The sequence below is a fragment of the Danio rerio genome, chromosome 8 (genome assembly GCF_049306965.1).
Source record: "Danio rerio strain Tuebingen ecotype United States chromosome 8, GRCz12tu, whole genome shotgun sequence".
NCBI classification, from domain to species: domain Eukaryota; kingdom Metazoa; phylum Chordata; class Actinopteri; order Cypriniformes; family Danionidae; genus Danio; species Danio rerio.
In genome coordinates this window covers 23,858,616-23,873,461 of record NC_133183.1, presented here as the reverse complement: position 1 = coordinate 23,873,461, position 14,846 = coordinate 23,858,616, and positions in this window count along the sequence as shown.

Sequence of the window (14,846 nt, the reverse complement as noted above, 5' to 3'; positions counted from 1 at the left end):
GCACAATCATATCACGTGCTCCTCTCGAAATTAGTTTATGAAACTTCACTATGATAAAAAAAAGACTCCCTAAACCTGTACAAATATTTCACAATATAATTTTTTTCAGTACTGGGTTGCCAGAGTAGCTGGCGATATTGCAAAAAAAAAAAAAAAAAAAAAAAAAAAGATCATGATATCATGTTTCATATCATTAAATATCGGTAATTATGGAATATTTTTTACAATTCATTTAGGAATATTAGTATTTTTCAAAACCACTTTATTTTAATTTGCCAATATTACTAAAGTAAATAGACTTAATAGTCAAAAGCAAAAATATTCAAATAAATTATCTGATTTCTTTATAATAAAATAAACATACAAGTTAAAAGGGACTCTTAAACTTGATAAATAAAATGTTACAAAGTGTATGCAATGGTAAAGAATAAATACTGAACAATCAAAGCAAACTTTAAGATGTGAATAACAACGATACAGTAAACCTCAAACTAGGTCAACAACACAAAAATCTAATAATCAAATCTGAGCCTTCAAGTAAGGGAATCAGTCATCATTATTCAAATACATACTGCAACATTACAAATAGTAAAACTGAAAGACTTCATTACCCCTATGCTAAAAACTAGTGGGTGCTAGTGGTTGGGATGCACAAGAAAAGAAACCAAAAAGCCAATCTGGTGACATCCTTACATTCTTTTCTTTTTTTTATTTATTTACAATCTCCTCACTGCTGCTATTTGGCACTCAATTTTGCATTCGTTATTCTGACCTAAAGTGATTAGTGCGTGCTTGTTGATTCTTTGTCCATTTACTATGGACTTTGCATTCATGCTCCTTCATCAACCATTTTCTCAGAGGATAACAAAGGGGAAAAACATTGCTGCAGCTCTGATGCAAGTTTAAGGAGAAAATTAAAAACGTTGTGCAAGTTGCACGCCTCCATTGAAAATGACAAATTAACACCCCAAGCTTATTGGCATTGCCTCTAAGGCTTGTGTTCAGAAACCACATTTTAATAAAACTATAGTGCTTCATACCGAAACAACATTCCAAATCTTTTTTTTTTTTTTTTTTTTTTTAGCGAAATTGACAATAGTGTTCAGTCAATAATTATTGATAACAATTTTATCACCCAGCCCTATTTGGCAGCTCATTCCGCTGTGGCATTGCCTATTCTCTGAACAAGATAATATTTAATCTTATAATAATAAGAGTGTGTGTTGGGAATAAAAAGGTGTGTGTGTGTGTGTTGGAAATAAGTGAAAATGTAACAGTGAACAGTGTTGGTTGCAAAAGTTTGTAATTTCTTCTTTTTTTCCCCATCTCATGCAGCTGAAGTTCTGCTGTTATTAAAGCAAAAGGAGGGCAAACCAAATAATAAGACGTTCTGATAAAGTTTCAATTTCGCTTTCGAATTTCATGCAACTTTTCCCCCTCAAATGGTTATGCTGATTATAAAACTTGTAATGAAAATTAGAACACAAGTAGATACACTTCCAATTTATCCCCTTAAGTTTGGGACCACCCTTTGTGTGTGTGCGCCTAAGAGCAATACATTATGAGTTCATTTCAGGCTTCTGGGCACACAGAATTTATATGTATTGTGTATTCATATTTTCCCCAGAGAAACTATATTGGCTGAACAAACATCAGAAATTCCTCCTGAGGCCCATTAATGCCTCCTAAACCCCTACACTTACCTTGGCACAACCACTGAAACACTTCACAGTAGAATTTGAATAGGCCTCAGTGCATTGTGGGATTTCCCTCACGGATATACTATAGTTCACAGAGGCCTCTGCTGTCCACAGACTGTTGACAGGCCTTTTTTCCCCCCGTTTGTAGATGCTTGTATCTGCATTCTTCATCCGACATTCACGCACACTCTGCAGAGACAGGGCCTTGATGTTGTTTGGTGCCTCTCGGAGAGCTTTGCGTGTGAGCAGAGAGAGTCGAAAAACGCTATCAAAGACACAATGAAAATGTATCATCTTCCTCCGAGGTGCGTCACGAGGGCTTAACCGGAGTCTGTGCGCATGTATATCCGCGCACTGGTGTGAACGGGTGTATTTCTGGCGGGTGAAAATGAGAAGATTTTGAAAGTGCGAGTTTGAGAAGAAGATGGAGAGGTGTTGAGACGGAGGTTACAGGATTAAACCCTGCATGTCTCTGGTGGAGAATAGATGATCTCGGCAGCAGTAAACGCAGTGGTGTCTTAATGAGCAGATCTGGGTGAACATATGGAGCGTGTTTGTAGCCCGCATCAATTTGCTTGTCGTCGTCATTACCTTACTCCTTCTTTTTCATCTCTGTGGTTTTTGGCAGCCTGTAGATGGCAGCCCTCACCATGATGGGATAGAGGAGAAAGCAATAAAACAGAATGCCTGGAAACCACATAACTGATACGGTGTGTGCGTGAAGCGTGTTTGGGTTTGTGTGTTGAAATAACAGCCCCTGTCTGTTCTATGACACATGCTGTCGCTCAGTCTCTTTTTCATTTGGCCTCGCTGCGGTTTCAGCTGGGTTTGGGCCTTTGTGGCTCTAGATTGGTGATTTTTTTTTTGGTTTGTTTTTTATTATTATTCGACTTCAGGATGTTCAAGGATGTGTGTTATATATTGCTCAGGCTGAAGGGATTAGTGGCCTAGTCCTGCAATTGCTAATGCTTGAGTTTGCTGTTGTAGTGTTTTTGAAAGTGTTGTAATGTATTATTAAATGTTACTGAATTAATTTATGCATTGATAATAAGAAGGATTTGTTACTTGTTACCGTTTTGAGAAACTCAATTATACTTTGTTTGAAATATTCTCAGATTCATTTTAACAAATAATTTGTTGAATTTAATTTTAGGTTTTGCTGCTGTTTATGTTTCTGTTGTTTATGTTTTGCCATAGCAGAACTTAAAAGCATTTTTATTTTTATATTAAACTGAATCACAATCCAAGTTAACATTTTACCCTAAAAACTGTGGAAATCTGCTGAAAAAAGAAATCATTAAAAAAATCATGACTGTTTTGTATTTTTTGTTTTTTTTTGTCAGGAGATGAAAGCCCTTTTCCCCTGGAACATACTAGTAAACTCTGGAATAATAATTTCTAGTAAAATCTTGTCTAGAAATCACAAACAGAATGATATTTTTGTGCTGTACTCCTTAAATATAATCCGTTTTTGGGGGTAAGCTGAAATAACATGATATCTTTGCTGGCAGCCAGCTCTCTGCAACTCTCACATGGTCGCCCACTAAAGCTAAGCAGGGATGCGCCCGGTCAGTACCTGGATGGGAGACCACATGGGAATGCTAGGTTGCTGCCGGAAGTGGTGTTAGTGAGGCCAGCAGGGGGCGTCCAACCTGCGGTCTGTGTGGGTCCTAATGCCCTAGTATAGTGACGGGGACGCTATACTGCTCAGTGAGCGCCGTCTTTCGGATGAGACGTTAAACCGAGGTCCCGACTCTCTGTGGTTGTTAAAGATCTCAGAATGTCCTTCAAAAAGAGTAGGGGTTTAACCCCGGCATCCTGGCCAAATCTGCCCACTAGCCTCTGTCCATCATGGCCTCCTAACCCTCACCATATTCAATTGGCTTCATCACTGTCTTCTCTCCACCAATCAGCTGGTGTGTGGTGTGCGGTCTGGTGCAAAATGGCTGCCGTCGCGTCATCCAGGTGGATGCTGCACATTGCACATGAGGAGATCCCCCCCATTGTGTAAAGCGCTTTGAGTGCCCAGAAAAGCGCTATATAAATGTAAGGAATTATTATTATTATTATTATTATTTTTTTTTTATTTTTTTTTTTTTATTATCTTTGGGTTAGTTGTTTGTTGTAATTTATATTTTCTGTAATTTGTAAAGACCCCTTTTTGAGTTTGGAGGTTGAAAGAGCATCACTTTGATGCAGCGATGGGTCATAATTAAACTCTGCCTGCTTGTAAGAATCTCCTGATAATGACAGACGTGTGACGATAAGCTGTCCTTTTGCACAACAGCATCTCTTTGCTTGTCGAAAGTGTTCAGTTCAGCTGTTAGAAAGTTTTGACACTTTTTTAATGCAATATTACATCATATCATCTGAAGCCAGACATTCTTGTGTTTTCAAGGCGTCTGAACGAAGTATATGAATAATTTAAAAGGATCAACACCAAATGGAATACCTTAAAATGTCTCTATATATTCATGTTAAGTGCAAATCCGATTTGAGAATGCATGTGTTTAAAAAAAAAAAAACCTTCTAGCCTTGCTGATTTTCTGCCTCAAGCTTCATGTACACAAAAGGAAACAATGATAAATACAATGTCTCAGTCGCTTTTTCTTCTTCCCCACCAGTGTCCACCGACAACAGCCTGTCATTTCTGTCACAGAGACTCCGGCACAAAGGCAGAACCGGATCAGTATTTCTGATGTCAAGCCTCCTCGGATGATCTGTATGCATTTTGTTTGCCATCTTGGAGAAGCGCTCAGATAATTGCATGATAATTGCAAGTAAGTGCATGATAGAAGGAGCAGTTAGCAAATAATAAGAAAGTCGCAGCGGCATAAGCAGGCAACAACACTTTGTCTTTTGGAAATGTAGCCTAATTCACCGATAATCAAAAGTCTGGGCTCAGGCCGCCATATAGTTCTAATTACAGCTCATAGCACTAATTACAGTGAGCGGTTACTAGTCCTTGACTTCTATTTGCATATCAATTATGATGTTACCAAACCTGTGTTCTGCACGTTCATGCTTATTTAAATGTTACAGTGTTGTGTTGACATCGTAAACCATATGGACACCTGTTTGGTAGCAACTTAAAAAGGTCAATTTGTTTTAAAGGGGTAGTTTAAGGGATAGTTTAAAGCACAGGTGTCAAAGCCAGTTTCTAGAGGGTTGTTGCTCTGCACAGTTTAGTTTCAACCTTAATTAAACACACATGATCAAACTAATTGAGTCCTTCAGGCTTATTTGAAACCTACAGTAAGTGTGTTGAAGCAGGGTTGGAACTAAACTGTGCAGAGTTGCGGCCCTCCAGGAACTGGCTTTGACTACTGTGCTTTAAAGGGATGAAAATGACGTCATTGTTTATTCCCTCTCATGTGGTTTTAAACCTTTTTATCACTTTTTCTTCTTCTGTTAAACACACACCAGAAGAAGTTGGTTAAAAAATGTTGGTTGCTGGGACCCGTTGACTTCCATAGTAAAAAAAAAAAAAGAAAAAGAAAATATTTAAGTCAACAGGTGCCAGTAACAGCATTTCAAACATCATCTTTTGTGTTCAACATAAACAAAGAAACTCAAATAGATTTTTAACTGAATTGAATTAAATTTATTATTTAACAGGAACATGCACAAAAATAAATTGTCAAAAGGAAAGATGAATGGTGCCAGGTTTTAGCCAAGTTGATATTTTCCACCAGCAGTCCCTGGAGAGGTAAATCAATTAATCAATCAATCAATCAATCAATCTGCCATTTAAAACATACAGACTCACATATATATACAGTACATACTATACACATGACGTGAAAAGATGGTGAGACAATTTCCATTTTGGGGTGAACTATCCCCTTAAAGAAAAGTCAAATTATAAGTCAGTTGTGCTTCGAAATAAGTTTAAAATGATTCAAACTTGCAGATATGAAGTGGAAACAGAAATAATGTGGTTATTATTAATTTATCACTGGAAACATGGTTTTATTGACCATTCTCACTGTACAAGCATACAGTTTAAATTAAATAGATGAAAGTTTATTCTATTTCATAGACACAAAGTTCAGTGCAATTTAACTGTAAGCTAAACTTAGACCGACTATTGGGGCAGATTAGTAGTTTTCAGGGATACAGAGAATTAAACAATGTTTAGTGTTGTTTTGTGAATTTTTAGACATAAATAATCAGAGATGTCCAGATCACTTGATCGAATTTTTTTTTTAAGCGTGAGTTTATCTGCAGTCTGAAGGTAGTATAAAGTTGATGACGACAACATTGGCATAGATATCTAAACTTGGGTGTTTTAAGTTGAGGTGCTGTTTGATTTTATATTAGATTCTTTTTATATTTCCTGTTGCACTAAAGTCCTAAAATTAAAGAATTTATGTTGTTTATTACTTGATTGTTCAAGCTACCTCACAGAAGTGCTCTGTTTATTAACTGAGTTGTTGAATGTTATAATAAGGTGAATTAAAAAAAAGGAACATTCTGGATCTGTTTCTTCGTTCTTCTTTATTCTTTTTTGATTTAATATGGAAGTATCGGGTAGGGTTTCAGTATCAGTAGATACTCAAATTAAAATAAAAAACTAAAAGTTTATCCAAGCTATTTGCATGTGCTAATGTATTTGTTCTATTAGCATAATCTTACCTTTAAAGTCCACATTAACCGGAAGCTTTTTTTTTCTTCTTTTTTTTTATATTGTGACAATTGTGATTGTTTTTTTTACTGCGAGCTGAATAGATGTAGTAAAGTAGGCATCAGGAAAGGAGTTTTGGGTGAGTTATTACAACCTAACCACCCACTTTAAATGTTATCACTTGATTGAATGGCCGTTATAAGTGGTTATCAACTGATAGATATAGGCCAGTAGGGGCCTTCTGCCCCTGTGTAGGTTGGATTTAGGGTTAGGGTAAGGGTAGACGGTAATACAATGCAATTATTTGGAAATGTAATAAATATATAATAAATTATATAAATAATTCTCATTAACTTCTGTCCACAGCCGTATGCGATCTGTAGCTGTTTAACCATGTCGATGAATGAAAACAGCATTCTGAGCCTACCATATCTATTGCAATCTATATTATAGCAATGTGAGCTAACAAAATCATGTGGTTAGATTTGATTTCATTTGTACTTTAGATCAGTTAGTTTATTAATGTTTGAGATTATTAATTTCCTCAAATGCTTTGAGTATTTTTGTTTTGAGTATTGAGTGTATTCTGTTTTACAATGTTTGTAACCTGTCAACACATAATGCATAATCTGCTTGTTTTTAAATGATTTCATTTTCAGGCTCCCAATACTAAATGAGTTTCTATTTAGATTATATATTTTTTCCCACACATATTTAAAGTGTAGAAGTTTGCCAGAAATGTGTTGCTGATTTTGCCCTTATCAACATCATGCCAAACATGCTGATTTTACCGTTTACAGAATCCAAAATATTAGGGTTACCTTGAAGTTTAAAATAGTCTGTAATGAACTTGTCTTAATCGCACAGATTAAGACAGACGCTTTCTAGTTATTTAGCTTCAGGTGTTCACCCAAGGTTTTTGCTCAATCCTATACATGCCATGCATCATAAGCCGCATAAGAAATATCTTTAATTAGGCCTCTGTAATAATCAGACTCGAGCCTAATTAGAGCTGCACTGATATTCCATTACTTCCAGCAATGGGCCTGAAGCATAGTCTGCATAATAGCTTCAACAAAAGAGCATGCTGTAATGAGAGGGATTGTTTGTGTATATCTACAGCTGACAGTAGTGTCTTCTTTTTACAACAGACATATGCGCTGGAATGATAGTTTTAGGATAACTCAATATCTCTGATTGCCCAAAAGCAAGTTATAATTCTCGGTTATTTCAGCTGTCAATTTGTGCGCTTGTATTGGCGACGCAAAAATGATGTTTTTTTACTGAGCAAAAGTGCCATGAGGAATTGTACAGATTTTTAATTGTGTGCCTAACCTTGAACAGAAAGCTAGTGGTTGTTTGATGTGCCACACTGTGAAGAAAATACTTTCTTTATCTTCCCTTTCAGGTTCTTCAAGAAGATGAATCTTACAGTAGGAGCAAAGATTGAATCCACTGTTACATCAAAGCCAATCCAAACTGAATAACAGGTGATGCAAGCTCTTTCATATACTGTACACTTCATCTTTACATCAAAATGAATATGGATTTCAAATGATTCATTGTAATTATATTAGTAAATAGGGTACCACTTCAAAGAGAACGATAAATGGAGTTTGCTTGTGCTGTCGACATGTCAAGACATCACTGTTTTTCTAAACCTGGCTTCAAAACCTCAATACTTTTAAAGTGATATAGTTTACCCAAAAATGAAAAATCTGCCATCATTTACTTACTTTGAGCTTCTTTCTTTTGATGAACACAAAGAATTTTGGGGACAAAACAGCTGTTTCCATCCAAAGATGCGAATTAAATTTTTGTGTAAAACTTTTGCATAAAGCATTTGCCAATAATGCACTATTTCTATCTAAACAGTCAAAGCCACTTGTTAAACTGCCACCAAATATCAGAAAGACAAATGGAAATTGTTGTGACAGACTTTGGCTAAGTGGCCAAAGTGACACAGTGGCGCAGTGGGTAGCACGTTCGGCTCACAGCTAGAAGGTCGCTGGTTCGATCCTCGACTCAGTTGGCGTTTCTGTGTGGAGTTTGCATGTTCTCCCTGTGTTCGCGTGGGTTTCCTCCGGGTGCTCCGGTTTCCCCCACAGTCCAAAGACATGTGGTACAGGTGGTACATGTACAGGTGAATTGGGTAGGCTAAATTGTCCAGTGTGTGTGTGTGTGTGTGTGTGTGGATGTTTCCCAGAGATGGGTTGTGGCTGGAAGGGCATCCGCTGCGTAAAAACTTGCTGGATAAGTTGGCGGTTCATTTCGCTGTGGCGACCCTGGATTAATAAAGGGACTAAGCCGACAAGAAAATGAATGAATGAATGAGACTTTGGCTAAGGGATTTTAAAATGACCAAAACAACATATCAGATGTTCTGCAATGTGGTCTTTTCTGATTTGTCTATTAATGCTGTCCCGTTGTGCCTATTTCTGTCATCACATGATCTGGTAAAACAAAATCATATCACTTTTTCGATGCACATGCTGGAATATATTTGGTAAATGTGTTTTCCATCATATTTTAACCACTATTTTTTTAATGAATAGGCCAGTGGTTCTCAACGCGGGCTTCCTTCTAGTGGTACGTGGAGGAATTAAATATAGCATGTACATGCTACGTATATTTCAAAATGTATTAAAAATGATGTATATATCATTATGCCATATATGTTTTTTTGTGTGCATTCCAAAATGACTTGCTTAGAATTAGTTTTTTTTTTTAATGGCTGTATTTTTCCAACATTCTATAGAATATCTTGTTTTGCATTCAACAGATCAAACAAATTCATAAAAGTTTAGAGTCATTTCTGTATGAGTAAATAGTGACGATCTAGACAAAAAATCGAAAGCGCTTGGCACAACAGCATTGAGGACGTGTCTGAATCCACTTTTGCCATTTTAAAGACGGAAAAATACGGCTTGCACCCTGGCGCATGGTCCAACAGGGTTGTGCCTATTCTGTTAATATGTTATAGGTGTGTTTTGATCATAATGTGCATTAGACCAATCAGAGTCTCATTTCCCATTTTCTTTAAGGGTCAGTTGTGTCGTGCCATGGCACATTTGCTACTTACATGGCGGACTTTGTAAGTGGAAAAACTGAATGGACAAACTGAACGCTTCACTAGCGAGAAAACAGTTTAACGGACTATTTGCGCGAGGATAAAGAATGAGCCTCCTCCATTTGGCCTCTTTACTCCTTTACTTTTGTGCATGAGGAAATGGTGTTGTTAAGCGCAAAAATTTGTTTTAAAACTATTTCTAAATTCAGTTCTAATTTCCAGCAAATGAATAAATGAACAATAACAATAAAATATGGTTGAAAAACTATAAGGGATAAGAACAGGACATGTGTTTATATCCAAACACATGTCCTGTTCTTATTTCCCATATGGTGATGCATACGTCTCCAAAACCTGACAGGTGGACAAATCTAAACTTGTTTATATTAAAAGAAATATTAATATGCATATAATAAATAATATGACTACCAATAATAATAATATTATAATAAAAATGCTAATTGTCATAAACTGAAAAAAAAATGTCAAAAAAAAATACTCATGAATTGAAAAACCTCATAGGAACCAGCATTGAAGTAGTCGTCCAAGTTTTAAACAATTAAGGTCTGTTTTAACTGGTTTAGCTCTCCATTAGAAGGTTCATGTTTCTCTGCTGTCCACAAAATATGAGTTAAATGATCCTCGCATCCACCTTTACATGGTTCATGAGCCTCTCAGAAATGCATTTGTTCACTTTGCTCCATTTCTCTCAGCCACGTCAGCATTCTAGACCACATTCTGGTGTGCAGTGAATGTATGTTTGATCTTTAGCTGATCATTAAATGAAATCTCTACATGATGTTTCCATCTGTGCTGTGCTGGATAATAATGACCTCAAACCCTTCAGTTTTTTCCCCCCCTGCACCTCTCAGCCTCCGGCATTCCAGTGTTCATTTCTAACAAACTACTGTACCAAAGAAACTCCTAGTTGGGTTTTAATTACAAGGTCTTGTGAAACAATTGATCTACACAAAAACAAAATGCCCTTTCATGCTAATAATACTCGTTTGTTTTCTTACTAAGGCTTTTTATTGATTCTGACAAGCAGAAGTTCAGGAGAGGGAAAGGAAAAAGGGAAAAATCCTATAAAGCTCTGGTTGAAGGATTAAATCTTTCAGGAGCATCACAGCTGAAGTAACTGTATTGCATAGTATCAGTTAATTGACACTCTCTAACACACATGCTGTATTTCTGCATCTTTTCGGTTTCATATGTCATAGTAAGATGCAATATTTCATGTACAGAAGTCTGGGATGACTATCAAACTGCTATTAAGTTAGGGTTTAAAGTAGTTAATAAATTTTTTTGCAAAGACTGACATTTATGTTGGCTTGAGAAAGCATGACATGAATTTGGAAAATGTTTTAAAGTTTTAAGTTTGAGGGTTTTCAGCTTTATTCAGTGAATGTAGGTACTGTAAATGTACTGTAGGTACTATGTACTATAGGTGCCATGTTTCTGGATAATAACACTTTGATAACATGTTTAAACGTAAACCTAGCATTGTTATTGTCAAATTATTGTTTTTTCTAACTTGATTTAACAAGATTCTAGCATATTTCTGGCATGCATGAACAATTCTATTGCATTTTAGCATGAATATGATGTTTATTTGTGCTTTTAGAATGTTGCTTTAACATGTTGCTAACATGCTTTAACATTGGTGTCATTTTAAGCATGTTTCTTGTATTCAACATTTTCATATGATTCACATATGGCATTTTTTTAAGATGATTTAATATGTTGCTACCTTACCTATAAATTAGCACACTTGTGTTAAGTAAACCAACATGGTTTAACCCATTTCTAGCATATTTTAGCATGCTACAAGCATTAAATATGAATGTTCAACTTATGTAGATTTGTGGGATTTTCCTAAATTGTCATTTTAGGCAACTCTCTGATCAGTTTAATAAAGATAAGTGGACAAGGATTATCTCCGAAAGAAAGAAAGAAACCCAGCCGATCATGGCATAGACAGAGCTGTGAAGCAAGCATTTTTTCAGATGTTTTTTCAGACGGTCTCTCAGACATATACATGCATCTAAACGCACACGTTAAATCATGTTGGTAGCAACATTTACACCTTTTAAACTTGACAAAATCAAATTACAAAAGTAAAAAACAAAAAAAGGATTTATTAACAAACAAGTTAAATAAATAGATTTGTAAAAATGAAACAACTGAAAATAAAAGAACTGAAACCAGCTCAAATGTTCGCAAATAAAACCTGTTGTGTTAATGCACAATCGTTTGTCATTTGAGACAGCACACTTTGTAACAGCACTCCCAAAATATTCTCTCTTGCTATCACAAAAAAAAGTTATTTATCTTTCATTATTTCCATTATTATTAGCCCATTTAAGTGTTAAGGTGGGCTGTAGCATATTTTTTGTGCCTATTTGACTGCTTCTTCAAATACACTGAATATACTTATTTGTCATTTGTGTTTAATTCGATAGAATAAACATAGACATGGCCATTTTTCAGAAAATAGCCTATTTATTTAATAAAAAATGTGTTATATTTATTTAGCCAATATAGGCTAATAAATTACATTTTATTTATTTATTTATTTATACCATTTTAAATTAAATTACAACCTGTGTTTTACCATTGGTTTTGGCTTTAACAGTTTAATGAACTAATCAAAGAACATTTAACTGCGCAGTGTGAAAAATTTTGTATGAAGGTGTAAGTCTGTTCTACACCACCTAACCTGCTTTGAGCAGGGATTGAACTGTTTTTTGACTGTGACTATAACTTCGTTGCTAAATGGCTTACATGTATTTTATTGGGAAAATAACTGTGTTTGTGTGCTTTATAGTGGCTGAAAAACAGCGTTGATTGGTTTGGAGCAGTGTCTGAGTTCACTAGATCCTTTCAGAGGTGCACCCAACTCTGTGAGCTCAAAAACTTCGCCAGAAACTTAACTTGGATGATGGAAGCATTCAGCAGTGATTCTGACTGAGCTGAGCCCAGTTTGATGAAATGTTGTCGGTGTAGGCAGGAGGATTTTCCCTCGAGACACCATCAACAGGCGCTAAGTCATTCACGTCATTCGCGCATATTGCGCCGCAGGATATATATTCGCGCCTTTGCATTGACTTAACATGTAAATCACTCAAACTTGACGCTTCTTTCACGTCTGGTGTGAACACAGCATTAGAGGTCAAAGAAGTGAGGTTTACCTGCACAGCCCTTTACTAGCTGGCCTCCTCTACAGAGACCTACAGTCAAAAATGTATAGAGCCATGGCTGTGGTGAGTCGGCAATACTATGTCTCAAGTGAAACTGTTTTCTCTTATCAGATTTTAGCAAATATGAACAAAACATAGAGAAAACGCCTCCACCTTTCACTGAGAAACACCCGCGGGCGTTTAATCCTCCGCCTTCAGAATTGGCCACTACTGAGAATGAAGCTCAGCTGCCCCCTACTGGTATTCCTGAAACAGAGAATTTTTCTGAGTGCTGTGGCTAACAGCGGCTAGCCATGACGTTCTATTCCCTGAGACTCCCATTTCTAAAGGCCACATCTGTAAATACTATATATAATTTTTTTTCTTTTTTGGTCCAGACCAAGCAAACCAAGAGAATCAAATTACAAGGACCGAGTAGTGAAACATTTCATTCATTCATTTTCCTTCGGGTTAGTCCCTAATTAACAGCAGATTGAACCATCAGGCACTCTGGTATATGTTTTATGCAGCAAATAGAAGTGAAGAAGTTAATTATGTTAAATGATCACTGGCTGTCTCAGACTTATAATACTGTTTCCCTAATGCACCTGCTATATACAATTCCTGATCGTCAACTAAAAATTACTTAATTTTACCCTCTGGATTTATTTACTATTTTAACACAAGCTATATTTTTTTTTCAGGTGAGTCTATTTCTGTTTGTGTCAGTGTTTTTCAGGGCAGCAGCAAAATGGGGCTATAAAGAGGAGGATTGGAAACAAAGCAATAATATATTCATCCACTTAGCCAGTAAATGAATCCTGTTAGGGAAAAGCAAACGTTTTACATGAAAAGCCAATCTAAATGAAAGCACTCATAAACACAAATACATTTCGCATTGTTGTGCCTGATGGTGTTTTCCGCAGCAGAGGGATGCGAATAAATGAACATGTATACATTTTAAAAAAAGAAAAAAAATAGTGTACAGTGGAGGAGAGACTGATTTTCATTTGTTTAATAGTGAACCACAATAAAAGAAAAACATTCATTTTAATGGATTACTCAATATATAATTTTGCAGTTTGCGGGAAATCATTTCTCTGTCCAATTAAATCAGGAGCTGTTGAGAGCTGCACACCAGAGATTTATAGCCCCTCATCATTAGTACTGGACATGCTGGTGGGCAAATGAAGTGGGCAAGTGGGTGTACATGTAAGTGCTGGCGACAGTGGGCGCAAACTGTCTGTCTGTGCATTATTTCAGCATAATTACAGCTCCGCTCCTTTCATGTTGCTGTATGTGTGATTATTATACCGATGCACTGTGTGCTTCTCCTGACCCTGACACACACAGACTGACTTTTGAGCAAAACAGCATTCATTCATCACAGAAGCCATGCTCAAGTGAAAGGTCTGTGTTTTAATTAGAGATGGGTCATTTATGAATGGTTCGTTTAATGTGTCTCTCGTGACGAATGAAAGACACTAGAGGTTAGAATTATTTGTGTTTCCTCATAATTTATCTTTGACGGCATTATAATGATTGTCTAATTTGGTTTATAACTAAAGCATGTGTATGGAGAAACGGACTGAGTGACTATATAACATTTTAATTGCTTAAATTGATTGAAGAATGTATTAGTGTATGTTTGAATGAGAGTGAGGTTGTTTTCCATTACTGGTGGTACAGCTGGTAGGGCATCCGTGGTTCATTCCGTTGTGGCGACCCTGATAATCAGGGACTAAGCTGAAGAAAAAAGAACGAATGAAGGAACGAACGAATGAATGAACCTTACCTCTACAGGGGGGACTTTACCTTACTTTGGGGACTGTTGTTTTGCTTTTGCTAATTTCGTTTGCGTTTATAGGATACGTGGGTTGGCTGTGTTGGATGTCAATAGGTGCATTCGACTTAAACCATGACTGCAGCCGGTGATTAACGAGATTAGCCGAGCGCAGGTGGGGGCGGAGTTGAAAATGGAGTCATCAAGTCGGACAGCTGGACACTTCGGGGCTCAAAGTTGCAGCAGTTATGATGACCGATCACATGGCATGATCATCATTTTTACATTTTTTTATTTATAATAACAAAACATTTACAGTAAAAATAAAACAGAATACAGTCTCTCCAAACTATAGTTCATTTTTAAACAATAAGGGAATTATGAATAATTATGAATTATGAAAAAGGGGAAACGAGAGGGTGGTATAAACATAAAAATTAATAGGCCTATTAAATACAAAGCAATAAGCACAAATTTTAGGAGTGTA